The sequence below is a fragment of the Sorex fumeus genome, unplaced genomic scaffold (genome assembly GCF_029834395.1).
Source record: "Sorex fumeus unplaced genomic scaffold, SorFum_2.1 ptg000014l, whole genome shotgun sequence".
Lineage (NCBI taxonomy): Eukaryota > Metazoa > Chordata > Mammalia > Eulipotyphla > Soricidae > Sorex > Sorex fumeus.
In genome coordinates, this window is record NW_026606071.1 from 42651007 (window position 1) to 42671437 (window position 20431).

The window sequence follows — 20431 nt, forward strand, 5'->3', positions numbered from 1 at the left end:
CTCTGAGGCATATGTTAATGCAGGAAGAACAGTGGAATCAAAGAGATGTGCCCGGAGCCGGAGGTTCTTCGTCCTCTTAGCTATTTCTTCGACGTTCTTGAAGGCGTTCCAAGCTGCTCTCTTCCTCCTGCGCAGCTCGGGTGCCAGGTCATTTGTCATGTTGACCTCTCGACCTAGGTACACATAGCTGTTGCATTCGGAGATGGTCGTTCCATTGAGAGCGAATGGGGCGTCAGGAACAAGGCTGTTTCTCATAAACATTGTCTTCATAAGATTCAGCTGTAGTCCTACCTTTCCACACTCACGGTCAAAGTCGGCCAGCATTTGTGCCGCTTGGCTGATGTTTGGTGTTATTAAAACAATGTCATCAGCAAAGCGGAGGTGGTGTAGTTGCCGACCATCTATCTTCACTCCCATTCCTTCCCATTCCAGTCGTCGCATGATGTTCTCGAGGGTGGCACTGAAGAGTTTTGGCGAAATGGTATCACCCTGCCGCACCCCTCTCTTGACATCAACGATCACTTCTTTGTAGAATGGTGAGATCCTGGTAGTGAATCCGCAATACAGCTCACGGAGGATCCTGATGTATTGGGCTTGAATGCCCTGATTGGCTAGGGCTTCAATGACCGCTTCCGTCTCATTCACCTCCTATATCTATATCTATAAAATCACAGTGAACAGATTTAAACATCTTGAAATTTTTATAGTCGTAGTAAATAGAATTAAACATCTTGAAATAAATTTAACCAAGGAAGTGAAATGCCTGTACACACACATAGAAACATACAAAATCCTATGCTATATTTGTGTATAGATATGTGTGTATATCTCTCTCTATATATATATGATGGAAAGATATATATCCATATCCATATATATGTGATGCAGCGGGTAAGGCGTTCGCCTTACAAGCGGCCAACATGGCCGACCCGAGTTCGATTCCTCCGCCCCTCTTGGAGAGCCCGGCAAGCTACCGAGAGTATTCGATATGCCAAACACAGTAACAACAAAGTCTCCATTGGAGATGTTACTGGGCCCGCTCGAGCAAATCGACGATCAACGGGAGGGCCTTTAACTTTAACTTATTTGTGATGGAAAGATATACCATGCTTATGCATTGGAAAAATTTACATAAAATGACTGTAATAGTCAAAGCAATATCCACATTCAATATTGCCTATTAAAATCACAATGGTATTCTGCACAGAAAGAAAAAAATCCTATTTATTTGGAACTGTAAAATACAACTAACAGTAAAATAATATCTCACAGGAAAAGGAGCAAAAATAAAGACATCACACTGTCTGATATTAACTCATTCTACAATGTGATAGTAAATGAAACCATATAGTATTGTAACTGTATTGTAAAGAGCAGACCTACAGCAAATGAAACAGCATTGAAAGTCCAGAAATAGCACCACATGTAAATGAACAGGTAATTATGGCCAAGCATCTGAAAGTCTACAGAAGAACAGGGAAAGACTTTAATAAATGGTACTGGGAATACTGGAAAGCCACATGAGCAAGAGAGAGAGGTAGATAGAGAAACACTATACAAAAAAATTAACCAAAAAATGAATAAAAGGGTTGGATTTAAGGCTCCAAATTACAAAATACCTAAAATAAAATATTGGTCTTTTTCATTACCCTTAGAAATATCACTGGAAATAATTAACTAACAGAAAAGAGATAAAAAACAAGAAAAAGAAAACCAAATAGGACTACATCAAATGGACAAAGCAGTGAAAAGAAATTTGAACAAAAATAAAAGGGACAAAATATTTCTACACCATACGTTCAACAGGGATTAATATCAAAACTATACAAAAAATTTTTAAAAATGATTAAAGGTCAGAGTGTTGGTCTCAGAGTAAGACACTTGACTTGCATGTAGCCCATCTTGGTTGGATCTGCAGTACCACAAACGGTCCCCCAAGCACCAACAGGAGTGGTCCCTGAGCACAGAGCCAGGAGAACATCCTGAGCATAACTGACTGTTAGCCAGAGTCATACCCCCCAGGAAGAAAAAGAATAACCTGATTAAAGAATAGGCAGCATATTTTAATTAATATTTCTACCAACAAGACATACAGATGTCATACAAAGAGGACATACAGATGACTTATAGTCAGACTTATCCTATTATTCAAGAAATAAAGGAAATCAGTAAACATTGAGGCATCATCTCACACAGATGAGATGAGTTGTTTCAAAAGAAACAATAAACGTTGAAAAGATGTAGAGAGAAAGGAAACATCTTTGGAGTTGGGGTTGGACCATCAGTATGAATTGATGCAGACACTGTGAAAAGTAGTATATGAAGGTTTCTCAAAATATTAAAAAAATATGCACACAATCCAGAAATGTGTCACACTCTGAGTACTTTCAAAAATTATATATATTCATATATGTTTATATATGTATTTTTATATATTGACTGAAAGAGATATATGCATTTCCAATCCTTTTGTGCAGAATCTTTTACAATATCTAAGATTTAGAAGCAACCTAAGTGCCCTTCATTTGACAAATAGATTAATATGTGGTATGCATATACAGTGAAATACTCTAGTAATAAAGATGAAATTCTGCCATTTATAGCAATATGGATATAGTTAGATGGTTATATATTCAATGAAAAAAAGTCCAGGTGGAAAAAGGCAAGCAGTGTAATTTCACTTAATTTGGTGTATAGAATAAAATTGATGGATAAATAAAACAAACATGCACATTTGAACTCTGAGGCCAATTAGTGATCGGCAGAGGATTAGGGGAAGACAGGGGCCAAATTGGAACAAAGGGAACACAGATGTTGATTAACAGTAATATAGACCTAAAAAAGTCAACACTGTTACAGTGAAATTTACTTCAAAAATTTTAAAAAGTTCTATAATGGTTAAGATTTTAGTAATCAACATCTTAGTCAATAGAGTCATAACTGTAGCACTATAGCTCTGTCCTCCCGTTGTTCATCGATTTGCTCAAGTGGGCACCAGTAATGTTTCCATTGTGAGACTTGTTGTTACTGTTTTGGCATATTGAATATGTCACCGGGAGCTTGCCAGGCTTCCATACGGGCTCTCTGAGAGGGATGGAGGAATCGAACCCAGTTCGGCCATGTGCAAGGCAAATGTCCTACCCTCTCCAGCCTATATATAATAAATGGAGTCATATGTGTAATATCTTTTATATTTTATCTTTCCTCCAACTCATAATAAACATTTATAGTTGTATTTCCTTATGGTTAGTTCAAATGAATTTTTTCCCAGCTTTTCTCATGTATAAATTGTTATGATGCTAGAAAATGACAGTGCTCTAAGGAACTGTGAGATAAAGGTATTGATTGGGAAGGATAAAAGTTAAAGTTAAATCCTTGTTTCTTTTTTAAAGGCACTATTTTAAACCTGTGGATTTATTTGGATAGAACTGACATCTTTGCTGTATTGAATCTCTGAATTCATGAGCATGTTAAATATCTCCATTACTTTAGGTCTTTAATTGCCACCGGGCTGGAGAAATAGCACAGCAGGTAGGGCATTTGCCTTGCATGCGGCCAACACAGCCGACCCGAGTTCGATTCCTCTGCCCCTCTCGGAGAGCCTGGCAAGCTACTGAGAGTATCTTGCCCACACGGCAAAGCCTGGCAAGCTACCTGTGATGTATTCGATATGCCAAACACAGTAACAAGTCTCACAATGTTGCTGGGCCTGCTTGAGCAAATTGATGAAAAACGGGAGGACAGAACTGCCGTGTGACAGAAGTGACGGTGACAGAATTGCCACCATCTTTCCCCTAGGATTTGAAGTGGAAAAACAGTCACCTATATTAAGTAATTTTTCTTTCATATTAACTTCTTACAGAATAAAATTTTGACTCTATAGCATGAAAGGAGTTAGGAAATATTCCCCTACACAATATAATAGGATGGTTGAAACTCATTCATTATAAACAATGATGGTTAATTGAGGGGTTCTACTTTGGTGTTTCCAAAAGCTCACCTGCCTGGTTTTAGGTAAAATATTAACAGCAAGGCTATATCTTATGACTGAAGATTGGCAGCAGAATTCTCCGCAGCTGCTTTATATTTTTGCTTTCACTTTCAAAACTAGAAACCTAAATATTAATTCCCTGAAGCAGGTTGCCTCACCCTAAATTCTAAAAACCAACCAGTTTAAGCAAGCTCAGTGTTTATAGCAGAATACACTTAATGGTTTATCAGTAGGACTTTAGGATGAATATATTTCATTCTGCTGTATCTTTTAATGGACTTTCATTTTCTTTATCAGAAGACACTAATAAAATGCAAAAGTGTAAATAAATAATCAGCGTAAATAAAATCTTTCATTTTAATTATTTATTAATAGCACTATCCTCCCGTTGTTCATCGATTTGTTCGAGTGGGCCCAGTAACGTCTCCATTGTGAGACTTGTTGTTACTGTGTTTGGCATATGGAATACATCACGAGTAGCTTGCCAGCCAGGCTTTGCCATATGGGCAAGATACTCCAGACGAGAGCTTGCCAGACTCTCTCCAAGAGGGGCAGAGGAATCGAACCTGGGCTGACAGGGTCAGCTGCGTGCAAGGCAAACGCCTTACCTGCTGTGCTATCACTTTAGCCCATGATTTATTAATTGGAAAAATAATTTTGAATTAGTAGGAGACTAAATGCTACCAAGCATACTTTAAATCCTCTTTCTACGACTTACTATTTTATGACCAACAAAATGCCGATATGCCAATGACTCCCAAATTTCATGTCCAGTGCAGACATTAGAGCTTACTTTTAGCCTTACACAATTTCCAAGCTTCGTTTCTGCTTCTGTGCCCAGGGGCCTCCTCATTCCATGTCTGAGACTGAATGCCTCTTAGCCCACTCACCCATCTCAGTGGAAGGCAGCCCTTTTCTCCCAGTTGGAAGTATTTCTGTCATTCTTTACTCACTCCATACTCCACATGCAATCTGCCAGGTTCCTATACAAACTTAAAGTAGAATCATATATTGACTCAGTTCCTCTAGGAACCAGTTACTGCATCTCTCAACTGAATCTTTGTTTTCCTACAATCTATCATTAATCTTCGGCAGAGCCTGGCAAGCTCCCTGTGACATATTCAATATGCCCAAAACAGTAACAATAATGGGTCTCATCCCCCTGACCCTGAAAGAGCCCCCAATATGCCATTGGTCTACACTAGCACGTGACGGGGATGAATAGAGACTTTACTGGCACCCGCTCAAGCAAATCAATGAAGAACGGGATGATATGTGATACAAGTGATCATTAACCAGCAACCTATAAAGGTCTAACATTGTAAGTCAGAGTGAGCTCCACTTTATTCAATTACCTCCAAAGCAATCAGTTTTGGATTAAAAGTTTTACAATGATCTGAAAAGTTTCTATTGTCCTGTTACCTTTATGACTACTCTCCACCATTTCTACCATCCTACCAATAGTCTGTGCCATCTAGAACTCCAGTATACGCATGTGTATGTGTGTGTGTGTGTGTATGTGTGTGTGTTGATGTATATTAAGAGAGTTCAAAACACATTCTGACTTTATGACTTTAATCAAGACAGTGCCCATAGCCTGCATTTATTTTTCTCCATAACTTCATGTGACCAAAACTCCTTCATCAATTTCAAATCTGCCTTGATGAATTCTTTCTTTAAAATCACATTGTGGGGCTGGAGTGGTACATAGTGGATAGGAAATTTGTCTTGCACACAGCCAATCTGGGCTCGATCCTCGGCACTCCGTATTGTACCCAGAGTCTGCCAGAAGAGGTCCCTGAGCGCAGAGTCAGAAATAAATCCTGACCACCACCAGGTGTGGTCCCAAAACAAAACTGTCAAACTGTCAAACACTGTCCTCCCATTGTTCATAGATTTGCTCGAGCAGGCCCAGTAATGTCTCCACTTTTTTGAGACTTGTTGTTACTGTGTTTGGCATATTGAATTCATCATGGGTAGCTTGCCAGGTTTTGCCCTGTGGGCAAGATACTCTCGGTAGCTTGCCGGGCTCTCCGAGAGGGGCTCTCCGAGAGGGGCGGAGGAATCAAACTCGGCTCGGCCAGGCTGGCTGCACACAAGGCAAATGCCCTACGGCTATGCTATCGCTCTGCCCCTGCAAAACAAACATAAAAAATAAAAATAAATAAAATCACATGCAGCTTCGGCGTCTGCCCTGCCCTCTTCACTCCTGACCTGAGGCGGCGCCCATCTCATCTTAATTCCAGGTCAGAACAGCTGCCGGCTCGCGACCCTGGGACCTCCATCTTTCCCTGCAGGACCCCAGGTGTCCCCCGTGATGCCTGAAGAGAAGCAGTTTTGAGCGTCTGCCCTGCCCTCTTCACTCCTGACCTGAGGCGGCGCCCATCTCATCTTAATTCCAGGTCAGAACAGCTGCCGGCTCGCGACCCTGGGACCTCCATCTTTCCCTGCAGGACCCCAGGTGTCCCCCGTGATGCCTGAAGAGAAGCAGTTTTGAGCGTCTGCCCTGCCCTCTTCACTCCTGACCTGACGGCGGCGCCCATCTCATCCCAAACCCAGGGTTCTGTAGAGGCGTGGCCTCCTCAAAGTGGGCGTGGCCTCAAAAGTGGGCGTGGCTTAATTTCCAGCGGGCGGCCGCTAACGCGGCCGCAGGTTGTTTTCCCACACTAAGGAACCTACTACCCAAGGAATCTAGTAACCCAATCTACTCAGCAATATGAAGAAACAAAGAAAATCTCCAACACAAGGGGAGAACAACGAAAACAATCTAGACCATTCTGTCAATACAGCTCACCTAAGGGACCTCTCTGACATAGAATTCAGGTACGAAGTCATCAAGATGTTCAATCAACTCAATGAAACAGTCAGACAGACAGCCAGTAACACCACAGAAAAAATCGACAAATTACGAGAAGAAATGAGGGCAGAAATGTCACGATTAAAAGATTCCATAGATGAAATGAGAAATTCAGTTTCTTCTCTTAAAAATAGAATGACCGCAGCTGAAGAGAGAATCAGTGACCTGGAAGATCAGCTGCAACAAGCCAACACGCAACAACAAACACTGGCAAGGGACCTCAAAATGGCTCTACAGAGAATCAGAGTCCTAGCAGATGACTCCAAGAGGAACAATATTAGAATCATGGGACTACCTGAACCTCAGGGAAACAATCCCAATGAAAAAAACACCGTCAAACAAATCATTGCTGAAAACTTCCCAGAGCTGCACAATGCAGACATTCAGGTTCAAGGAGCCCGAAGGGTGCCAGCTAAAAGAGACCCCAACAAAAACACTCCAAGACATATCATACTTAGAATGATTGATACTGCCGATAGAGACACAATACTGCAAGCAGCAAGAGCAAAGAAGGAAATCACATACAAAGGAGCATCCCTTAGATTCACAGCAGACCTATCAGAGGAAACCCTACAAGCCCGAAGGCAGTGGCGAGATATAGTCAAAAAACTCATGGAAATGAATGCTTCCCCAAGAATACTCTACCCGGCTAAACTCTCCCTCAAAATCGAAGGAACAGTACATTATTTTATAGATAAACAGCAGCTCAGGAACTTCATAGACTCAAAACCAAACCTAAAGCAAGGCCTAAAGGGGCTACTATAAGAAAAGACAAACCCTACAACCACAACACACCTGCACAGAAACATGACACAAAACCCCATAACCATTCTCTCTCTCAATGTCAACGGTCTAAATTCACCAGTTAAGAGACACAGAGTGGCAAAATGGATACAGAGACAGAACCCAACATTCTGCTGCCTACAAGAAACTCACCTCAACAGCCAGAGCAAACACAGACTCAAAGTCAAAGGATGGAATACAATCCTGCAAGCAAACAACTCCCTCAAAAAAGCTGGGGTGGCCATACTAGTATCTGACAACATTAATTTCACCTTGAAAAAGATTAGAAGGGACAGTGAAGGCTATTTTCTCTTCATCAAGGGATACGTACAACAGGAAGAAATCACACTCTTAAATGTATACGCACCTAATGAGGGAACAGCTAAATATTTAAAACAACTGCTAACAGATTTTAAGGAGGACATCACTACCAACACAATAGTACTTGGAGACTTCAACATCGCCTTATCACCTCTGGATAGATCAACACGAACAAAACCCAGCAAGGAATTATTGGCTTTGAAAGAAGTAATAGAAGAGAAAGGGCTTATGGACTTATACAGGGCTTTACACCCCAAAAAGAAAGAATACACATTCTTCTCCAGTGCGCACGGAACATTTTCCAAAATAGACCATGTGCTAGGACACAAAACATACCTCAACAGAATCAAGAAGATAGAAATAGTATCAGCCATCTTTTCAGACCATGATGCACTGAGGATAGAAGTGAATCACACACAGACACGGAGAACCAAATCAAACACCTGGAAATTAAACAACTCGATGCTGAACAATGAGTGGGTCAGGAACGAAGTCAAGGATGAAATCAAAAGATACCTGGAAACAAATGAGAATGAAGACACAAACTACCAGAACTTATGGGATGCAGCGAAAGCTGTATTAAGGGGAAAATTTATAGCTCTGCAAGCCTATCTTAAGTCGATAGAAACGATGCACATAAACAATTTGACCTCACAGCTCAAGACCTTAGAAAAGGATCAACAGAAAGAGCCTAAATCAGGCAGAAGGAAAGAGATCATAAAACTTAGAGCAGAAATCAACGACATGGAAAACAAAGAAACAATCCGAAAGATCAATGAAACCAAGAGCTGGTTCTTCGAGAAAATAAATAAGATAGATAAACCACTAGCAACACTCACAAAGAAACAGAGAGAGAGAACCCTAATAAATCGAATCAGAAATAAGAATGGGGATATCACAACAGAAACTAAAGAAATTCAAGAGATCATCAGAGACTACTTTGAAAGTCTCTATGCCACGAAACACGAGAACCTAGAAGAAATGGATAAATTCCTGGATCTCTACCATCTCCCAAAGCTGAATCAAGAAGATATAGAGTACCTGAATAGACCCATTCACATCAAGGAAATTGAAACTGTAATCAAAAGTCTTCCCAAAAACAAAAGCCCAGGCCCAGACGGATTTACTAGCGAATTTTTCCAAACATTTAAAGAGGACCTATTGCCAATTCTTCTCAAGCTTTTCCAGGAAATTGAAAAAACAGAAACTCTCCCAAACAGCTTCTATGAAGCCCATATCTCTCTAATACCAAAAGGAAACAAAGACACCACAAGAAAAGAAAACTACAGGCCAATATCCCTGATGAACACGGATGCGAAGATTCTCAACAAAATACTAGCCAATAGAATACAACAACTCATCAAAAAGATCATACATCATGACCAAGTAGGATTCATCCCAGGGATGCAAGGATGGTTCAACATTCGGAAATCAATCAACATAATCCATCATATCAATAAAAGAAAAGATAAAAATCATATGATCATATCAATAGACGCAGAGAAAGCTTTTGACAAGATCCAGCACCCATTCATGATGAAAACCCTTGCCAAAATGGGGATAGAGGGGACTTTCCTCAATATAGTTAAAGCCATCTACCACAAACCTACAGCAAACATCATCCTCAATGGGGAAAAACTGAGACCCTTCCCCCTAAGGTCAGGGACGAGACAAGGATGCCCACTCTCTCCACTACTGTTCAATATAGTACTGGAAGTACTTGCAATAGCGATTAGGCAAGAAAAAGATATTAAGGGCATCCAGATAGGGAAAGAAGAAATTAAGCTCTCACTATTCGCAGATGACATGATACTATACTTAGAGAACCCTAAAACCTCTACCAAGAAACTCCTAGAAACAATAGGCTTGTATAGTAAAGTGGCAGGCTATAAAATCAATACCCAAAAATCCATGGCATTCCTATACGCAAATAGTGAAAGAGAAGCAAGTGACATCAAGAAAACAATCCCATTCACCATTGTGCCCCAGAAAATCAAGTATCTAGGAATCAGCTTAACTAAGGAAGTAAAGGACCTGTACAAGGAAAACTACAAAACGCTACTTCAGGAAATAAAAGAGGACACGAGGAAATGGAAAAATATCCCCTGTTCATGGATGGGGAGAATCAACATCATCAAAATGGCAATACTTCCCAAAGCACTATACAAATTCAATGCAATCCCTATAAGGATACCCATGACATTCTTCAAAGAAATGGAGCAAACACTCCTGAAATTTATATGGAACAATAAGCCCCCACGAATAGCTAAAGCAATTCTTGGGAAAAAGAAAATGGGAGGAATCAACCTCCCTAACTTCAAACTCTACTACAAGGCAGTAATAATTAAAACAGCATGGTACTGGAACAAAAGCAGAGCTGCAGACCAATGGAACAGAGTTGAATATACTGACATTTCCTCCCAAACATATAATCATCTAATTTTTGATAAGGGGGCAAGAAAAGTGAAATGGAGCAGGGAAAGCCTCTTCAACAAACTGTGCTGGCAAAATTGGACGGCTACATGCAAAAAAGTGGGCTCAGATCTCTGCCTAACACCATGCACAAAAGTAAGATCAAAATGGATTTATGACCTCAACATCAGACCAGAATCCATAATGTTTATTGAAGACAAAGTCGGCAAAACTCTCCATGATATTGAAGCTAATGGTATCTTCAAAGATGTCACGCCACTGGCCGAGCAAGTGAAAACAGAGATAGACAAATGGGACTATCTTAAACTAAGAAGCTTCTGCACCTCCAAAGAAACAGTGACCAAAATACAAAGACAGCCTACAGAATGGGAAAGGATATTCACCAAGTACACATCCGACAAGGGGTTGATATCAAGGATATACAAGGTACTGGTTAAACTCCACAAGAAGAAATCACCCAACCCCATCAAAAAATGGGGTGAGGAAATGAACAGAAACTTTCGCAAAGAAGAAATTCGAATGGCAAAAAGGCACATGAGAAAATGCTCTACATCACTAATCATCAGAGAGATGCAGATCAAAACAACAATGAGATATCATTTCACACCACAGAGACTGGCCCACATCCACAAGAACAAAAGCAACCGGTGCTGGCGCGGATGTGGCGAGAAAGGGACCCTCCTTCACTGCTGGTGGGAATGCCGGCTGGTCCAACCCTTTTGGAAAACAGTATGGACGACTCTCAAAAAATTAGAATTTGATCTCCCATTTGACCCAGCTATAGCACTCCTGGGAATATATCCCAGAGAGGCAAAAAGGTATAGTCGAAGTGACATCTGCAATTGTTTGTTCATTGCAGCACTCTTTACAATAGCCAGAATCTGGAAAAAACCTGAGTGCCCAAGAACAGATGACTGGTTAAAGAAACTTTGGTACATTTACACAATGGAGTACTATGTAGCTGTTAGAAAAGATGAAGTTATGAAATTTACATACAAGTGGTACTACATGGAAAGTATCATGTTAAGCGAAATGAGTCAGAAAGAGCGGGATAGACACAGAAAGATTGCATTCATCTGGGGAACATAAAGCAACAAAAAGGGAGAGTGACACACAGGAATGGCTGAGATTAGTACCAGGAATTTTGCTCCATGAATGGAAGGCCAGCCACAGGCTCTAGGTGAAAAGGAAGCTCAGATAGAGAAGAGAGTACCAAATGAAGGGTGTTGTGAGGGCCCTCCCAGGGTGGGAGAAGCATGCTAAAAGTAGTCGATAGACCAAACATGATTGCCACTCAAAGCCTCTCTTGTAAAACACAGTACCCAAAAGAAGAGAGAGAGAACAAGGGGGAATACCCTGCCACAGAGGCAGGATGGGACGGGTGGGGGGATGAGGGTGGGGGGGATGCTGGGACCCATTGGGATGGATGACGGGCACTGGTGGAGGTATGGGGACTTGATCATTGTATAACTGAAACCCAAGCACAAAATTTGTAAGCCTATAACTGTACCTCATGGTTTTTCACTAATAAAAAAAAAAGGAAAAAAAAAAAAAAAAAAAAAAAAAAAAAAGAGTGAAAAAAAAAAAAAAAAAAAAAAAAAAAAAAAAATCACATGCAGCTTCAATTCACATAAATTAACTTTCTTCTTATTCTACTTTGCTATTTCTATATAACTTGATCCCTTTTTAACATACATGTTTTATTAATTTATTATATTTTTAGTTAATCCAAATTTTTCTAAATTTTATGTAAAATGTCACGGGACTCCATAATAGAAGTATTTAAAAACTTGCTAACTGATATAATCCAAACACATACTGAGCCCTTGGCAAGGATTAGGTGCTCAGCACAAATTTGCCGTGACCATGAGCAAGTTATGATCTTCTGAACTCATTTTCCCAAGTCTGAGAAGACTTAGGAGAGAAAAGTGAGATTGGTTAGCATTATTTTTTCATTCACCCCATCCTAAGTTAAGTAATTACTGAATTATACCATAAATCCAATTTATTAAGATGTTACCCAAACTGAGGACAAATTAGTAGAATTTGAGCACATGTTCATATAATAAAATGAGTAGATTTTACTGAAAGATTATTTTTTTAACATTTGCTGTATGTTTTTAGATTAGTTTGAGCTTAGGTAACATGGTTTTGATACTGTTACTGTTTAGAGTTTTATATGCACACTGTGCCACACTTTCTGTTTAATTTTCATTTCTCCTTTATTTCTTCCTTTCTTCCTTTCTTTCTTTCTTCCTCTCTTTCTTTCTTTCTTTCTTTCTTTCTTTCTTTCTTTTCTTTCTCTTTCTTTCTCTTTCTCTTTCTTTCTCTCTCACCTTCCTTCCTCCCTTCTTTCCTTCCTTCCTTCCTTCCTTCCTTCCTTCCTTCCTTCCTTCTTTCTTCCATTTTTATTGAGGGATTATTTATGAAATGGTGCTCAGGGAGCCCTGGAACTACTCCTGAGGATGCTAGGGCACTGTACTGCCATGGACCACCCAGGCTACCTGGTAGTGCTTGTTTTGGAATAAACGTTTTACAATGATCTGAAAAGTTTCTATTGTCCTGTTACCTTTATGACTACTCCCCACCACTTCTACCATCCTGCCAATAGTCTGTGCCATCTAGAACTCCAGTATACGTGTGTGTATGTGTATGTGTGCGGGCGGGATACTCTTGGTAGCTTGCCGGGCTCTCCAAGAGGCTTCCAAGGCCAGACCTCGGGGTGCTCAAGGGGAGATGGTGATCAAATCAGGGTGTGGCACATGCAATGCATATGCCTTAACTTCTATACTATTTTCTCAAACCCAAACCATTTAATACCCAACGTCTATTTCACAGCTATGTATATAGATCACGGTCACGGTCCTCCCGTTATTCATCAATTTGTTCAAGCGGGCCCAGTAATGTCTCCATTGGAGACTTTGTTGTTACTGTGTTTGGCATATCAAATACGTCACGGGGAGCTTGCCAGACTCTGCCGTGCGGGTGAGATACTCTCGGTAGCTTGCCGGGCTCTCCGAGAGGGGCAGAGGAATCGAACTTGGCTCGGCCATGTTGGCTGCTTGTAAGGCAAACGCCATACCACTGTGCTATCGTTCCAGCCCATGTATATAGATAATTAACATTAATAAGAAGAGAAAATGAAGGAGCATTTGTATCTACTTTTACAATGGTTCTGTATCTACTTTTCTCTCCTGTCTCGACCATAACTAAGTCCTGGCCAAGATTTAAAAAGGTCTTCAAGCTGAGTAAAATGAATCAGAAAGAGAGAGATAGACATAGAATGTGGAAGATTAAAGAAAAAGAACCATAATATGAGACCAATACCAAGAACAGTAGAAACAAGGACCAGCAGGTTTGGTACATGGTTGGAAGCCTACCTCAAATGCAGTTGGAATAGAGAAGGAACTACCATGACAAAGACAGTTATAAAAGATCACTCTGGATAAGAACTGTGTCCTGAAAACAGGCAAAGGAACAAACAGGATAACCACTCAGTATCTGTATTGCAAACAATAATGCCCCAAAGAGGGGAGAGAGAGACAGAGACAGAGAGACAGAGACATAGAGAGAGAAAAAGAAGGAAAGTGCCTGCCATAGAGACAGGCTAGGGGGAGGCCGGCAGGAGGAAAACTGGGGGTCACTGGTGGTGGAAAATGTACACTGGTAGAGGGATGAATGTTGAAGCACTGTGTCACTGAGACCGGATCATGGTCAGCGTTGTAGCCATGGTAACTCAATAAGAAATTACATGGTAACTCAATAAAAAATTAAATAAAAAATAAAAAGATTTAAATAGGTCTTTTTGGATCAAACCATACCTGACTCCTCTGAGTAGCACTGTAGCACTGCCCCCGCCCCCCAGCCCTCCATTGTTCATCAATTTGCTTGAGCAGGCACCAGTAATGTATCACAACAAATTGTGAGACTTGTTACTGTTTTGGGCACGTCAAATACATCACGGGTAGTTTGCCAGGCTTTGCCATGCAAAGATACTCTCAGTAGCTTGCCAGGCTCTCCAAGAAGGGTGGAGGAATCAAACTCAGGTTGCCCGCGTGCAAAGCAAATGCCCTACCCGCTGTGCTATTGCTCCATCCCTCCTGAGTCACTGTCATCGCTGTCCTCCCGTTGTTCATCTATTTGCTCAAGCGGGCCCAGTAACATTGTGAGACTTGTTACTGTGTTTGGCATATCGAATACATGAGTAGCTTGCCAGGCTTTGCCGTGCGGGCAAGATAATCTCAGTAGCTTGCCGGGCTCTCCAAGAAAGGTGGAGAAGTCGAACTCGGGATCGATCTCAGGTCAGTCATGTTGGCAGCGTGCAAGGCAAAGGTCCTACCCACTGTGCTATCTGAGTAGAAATCAAAAATAATTTTCATAAGATTGTCTCAATTCTCAGCAAACTTCCATTTATATTTTATAATTTTTAAATACCTTACATGAAGACTGAAAGCTAGTTAACTGTAATAAACTAAGGTGTTTTAATGTATGTTAATAGTAAAGTCGGTAAGCTCCGAAGGGTGGTTTATGTGAGAGAAGAGAGAAGTGGTCACTTTCCCCTTACCCACTTCTGCCATCCCGGGACTGACTGGGACAGCCAAAACTGTTAAGTCTGCAGATAATCCCCTGTGTGGCATGGACCAGGGACCAGGTGACTGTAAGTGCCACGTGACATCCTCTTGGTCTTCTCAGCATGGGAGCTTTTTTTCTTTTTTTTTTCTTTCTTTTAATTGAATCACTGTGAGATTCAGTTACAAAGCTTTCGTACGTGAACTTCAGTCATACAATGATCGAACACCCATCTCTCCACCAGTGCACATTTTCCACCACCAATATTCCCAGTATTCCTCCATCCCACCCCTCCCCTGCATCCATGGCAGAAAATTTCCTCTACTTTTTTTGACACAGGTTTTCAAGAAATTGAAAAGGAGAGACAAAGAAATAGTGTTGAAAAGAACACAGGCTTGAAAAAGCAAGCAATATAAATGGACAGACATGGACAGTATCATGCTAAGTGAAATGAGTCGGAAAGAGAGGGACAGACATAGAAGGACTGCACTCATTTGTGGAGTATAAAACAACATAACATGAGGCTGACACCTAAGGACAGTAGATACATGAAACAGATAGATTGCTTCATAGCTGGAAGCCTGCCTCATGAGCAAAGGGGAGAAGGCAGCTGGAATAGAGACGGGATCACTAAGAAAAAGATGGCTAAAGGAATCGGTCGGGATGGGAGATGTGTGCAGAAAGTAGATAAAGGATCAAACATGATAACCTCTCAGGGTCTGTATTGCAAACCATAATGCCCAAAAGTAGAGAGAGATTATGGGAAATCATGTCTGCCGTGGAGGCAGAGGGAGGGTGAGAAAGGAGGGGTATACCAGGGATATTGTTGGTGGGGAATGTGCACTGGTGGAGGGATGGGTGTTTGATCATTGTGTGATTGTAACCCAAACATGAAAGTTCATAAGTATCTCACAGTGATTCAATAAAATTTAAAAAAAAAGAAAGAAAGAAAAAAGAAAAAGCGAGCAAGCCCATTTCTTATTTTTTAAGTGACTTAAAAATGTTAGTTGATAGCTCAGATTGAGAAGAGAGCACCAAATAAAGGGTGTTGTGAGGACCCTCCCAGGGTGGGAAAAGCATGCTAAAAGTAGTCTATAGACCAAACATGATTGCCACTCAATGCCTCTCTTGCAAAACACAGTACCCAAAAGAAGAGAGAGAGAGCAAGGGGGAATACCCTGCCACAGAGGCAGGGTGGGATGGGGGGTGGGGGGTTGGGGGTGGGGGGGATGCTGGGACCCGTGGTGGTGGAGGATGGGCACTGGTGGAGGGATGGGTACTTGATCATTGTATAACTGAAACCCAAGTACAAAAATTTGTAAGTCTATAACTGCACCTCATGGTGTTTCACTAATAAAAAAATTTTTTAAAAATTTTAATTGAGGCATCCATTCTTTAGCATTTTAGAAAAGAGAGAGCGAGAGAGAGTGTGTGTGTTTGTAACTTAAAAATTTCCTTAATAATTGGTTTTAATTTAATGTTTACAAATATTATTTAGACTATATGGTCATTTCCCATGAACTTTATTTTTGTATCTAAGTTCAAACACAGGTTTAAATGTCTGTCATAAACAAGTTATAAATGGAATGCACACTGTTAATTTTATTAAAACAACAACGGAATACACATTTAATTTTATTAAAAATCTGGTTTCATTTTCACAACTCAGTTCAAAGTTGATAGAAAATTTTAATTATTAAAAACCAAATGTACTTTTATATTTGATTTTCTACTCTTGTTTCCAAGAGTTAATAATGAAACAGATGTTTAAGACATAGTAAATTAAGGTACAGTAAAACAACAATCAATAAATTTTAGTAACTAAAAACTAATTAACAGTCTTCGGTAAATTCAATTTAATTATAATTCAACATGATTATTACAACAAAGGAGAAAGTCACACAATATTGATTACACTTTTAAAATCCTTTTAGGTACTTTTACATGTGGTTTTTCCATAATGATTGGAATGAAATATTAACTAAGACTGCTTTCTCAAAGCCACTGTTAAATAAAACCTGACAAACAGGTAATAAACCTGTTTTTTTCAGAGTTAGAAAACATGTTTACAATCTTATCTCACTTCTGTGCTTCATATTTTCCTGTGACCATGTAAAAGGTCGTTTAATAGGGTCATGAGAGAGGAACTTTTTGATGTGTAAGAAAGAGACAATTAGCTACCAATTTGGAAATGAGATGACCTTGGGGATAGTGGACTAGTATTCCATTAACAATAGAGGTAATTTTCTTTTCCTGTGTATTAAGAGACTTTAATTCAAACTATCTCCTCTTCTGGACTGCCCTTGCCTGAGGTTCACCAACTAGTCAGTTTTAAAATCACAACTATCTAAAGCATTCTTCAAGTCAGTCGGCCCTATGGGTGGGTGACTTATATGAAGCTGGGAGGAGAGAAATGGTCACTTTCTCCCCATCCGCCCTTGCCACCTGGAATACAGGGTTACTGGGTTCTTGTCTCGCCTCGCAGAAAAGAATCTCAGGAGTAGACAGGCAGTGAAGTAAAATAGATTTTCTTTGGAGGTTTTGAAGGGAAGGAGGGAGAGACTGAAAAGTAACAAGCTCAAGAGAGAACCCTGGCTTCTCCAAGGGTGGAGAGAGCCCCTACACACATCCCAGCACTAGAGAGGAAATCATGAAAGTATACATCTCAAGAGGGGAGACTTGTGCTCAGGCACCGCATGTACTTGGCCTCATGGAAGAAAATAACACATGGGCTCAGGCAGCATATGCTATGCCCACTGTTCCTTTGTTCAAGGTGACTTTTATAGGTTTTTTTCCAACCTGCTCCCACGCGGGGCTTCTACCTAGGTCAAAGTCCGTTGCTAATGAGGTTGCCTAGTGGGGTAGGGTTTGGAGTGGTGATGGTCTTCTTTGAAATTCCTTTCGTAGTGTTTTCTTCCTGCTGGAGCTTCTGTCAGAAGGGAGTCTAGGAAGGGAGTCTAGGAATGCACTCAGGAATTACTCCTGGTGGTGTTCAAGGGACCATATGGGATGCTGGGAATCGAGCCAGGCTTGACCACGTGCAAGGCAAACACCTCTAGCCCTGGGAATGTATTTTAAGGCAAATCACTCAGGGTCTGGTACAGGACTGGTGCTAGACGGGGTCTTCTCAGGCTTTAGCACCTGGTTCTCTGCAAGGTTAGGGCTACTACTTCCCAGGAAACTTACTGCCATTGGCTTGTGAGGTGGCCTTCCATATCTGCCTGCCTGCCTACATCATTCTGAGTGGACTAAAAATCTGGACAGAGTTTAAAAAGAGAGAGAGAGAGCTGCTTAATTCTTTAGGTCCAAGTTGAGTTTGCCACTCTGTAGTTTGCTAAGTGCATGACTGGTAGCAAGTCATTTAACTGTTTTGATTCTTAATCTTCCCGTTTCTATGGGACAGCAATAATTGCAGCTCTGTTATAGGATTGTCAAGGTGGGGGAAAAAAGCATAATCATGTAATGAACATTTAGCTAAAGGCTGGTGCCAAGGAAATGGCAGTTGTGGAGCTTGAAATATCTGGGACAACACACTATGCTATAAAAGAAATGTCACCATCCCAGTTTACCAGCTTTAGGGAGAAAGGTGTCAGAGAGAGTGGGATAAAACAGGAGTTTTGAGAAAGGGAGAGGGAAAACCAGCTTTGTTCACTCAGCTAATAAAATCCCAAGAGTTCACCATGACCCAGGATTATACAACACCAAAGGCAAATGGAAGAACAATAGAGACTTAACCAGTGAGTCAGGAATTAATTGAAAAGCTTCAGGGGGAAATGTATTTTATTTTAAAGGTAAAGGCCCTCCCGTCGATTTGCTCGAGCGGGCCAAGTAACGTCTCCATTGGAGACTTTGTTGTTACTGTGTTTGGCATATCGAATACTCTTGGTAGCTTGCCGGGTTCTCCGAGAGGGGCGGAGGAATCGAACTCGGGTCGGCCATGTTGGCCGCTTGTAAGGCGAACGCCCTACCCGCTGTGCTATTTTATTTTATTTTATTTTTGCTTTTGGGGTCACACTGGAGATGCACAAGGGTTACTCCTGGCTCATGCACTCAGGAATTACTCCTGGTGGTGCTCAGGGGACCATATGGGATGCTGGGAATCAAACCTGGGTTGACCACGTGCAAGGCAAACACCTCCAGCCCTGGGAATGTGCTTTAAGGCAAATCACTCTGAGTTTCCTGGGAAGAGACTGTCACTGTCACTGTCCTCTTGTTCATCAATTTGCTCGAGCGGGCCCAGTAACGTCTCCATCATGAGACTTTGTTGTTACTGTATTCGGCATATTGAGTATGACCCGGGTAGCTTGCCAGGCTTTACTGTGTGGGCGAGATATTCTCGGTAGCTTGCCGGGCTCTGCGGGAGGGGCGGAGGAACCGAACTCGGGTTGGCCATGTCGGCTGCGTGCAAAGCAAATGCCCTGCCCGCTGTGCTATTGCTCCAGCCCTCCTGGGAAGAGAATCCGTAGAAGTTTAAGTACCTTTAATTCAAATCTTTGACTATAGGCAACCCAGAATCCTAGGAATTCAATTTGGATGGCTGCACAAAATCCACTAATACCATCTCTAAGATTTGGCATGTCAGGTTTATAACATCTTGAAAGTGTGATCTCTCTAGACATCATTTTCTCTCCATATTGAACCCAGAAAAACAGGTAGGATGCTAGAGAAGTCATTCAGAAATAGGATCAGCTCATATGAATGGCTCATGATTTAATTAGAGATATTAGGAAAGAAGTAGTCACTTCTTTTCAGATAAACTACATTCCCAAGAAATGGAACAGCGTACTGCATCAGTCAGTGGAAAACCACACTGAATTATTTCTTGAATATCCAATTTGTCACATTTCCTGAAATTTCTTGAAAATTATGTATGCTGGGTACACATTCCAATATATTCATAATATAAATGTTGTATAATGGTTATTTGTATCAAATACAAAGTTTAAAATGTGGCATCCATAATTCTTTTGAAATGCACACATTTTACTGTGACTTAAATTCATTGTTATACCCATGGTTTGAAAATAACTTTGGTCAAATACTTTTTCTTCAGTGATGTCCCTTCTTCTTTACAATGAGGTATTTAACGATCCTTTACCTTCAACTTTTGCAACCTGCAAGGTTGAACTTTATGGAGAGATATGCACGTTCATTATAGTTCTCCATGACAACGTATAAACACAGTCACACACTACATAGTTAAGAGCAGTTGCCTTTATGTTGCTATAGCAACGTCAAGGGTATATCTGTACCAAGGTCCACAAACACAATACAGCTAACAAACCACTTCAACATAGTTATACGTTTCTTTGAATACTTGAGTTTATGTCAGAAAGTCCTCTGAGTTAAAGCACTCTTTAAAAAGTCTCATTTCTATCATTTGTTCCTCAGAAAAGAGGGGAAATGATTCAAACTCTCTAATTTTCATTACATTGTGACAAATATTGAGTAGACCTATACACATTTTTCATTCTCTC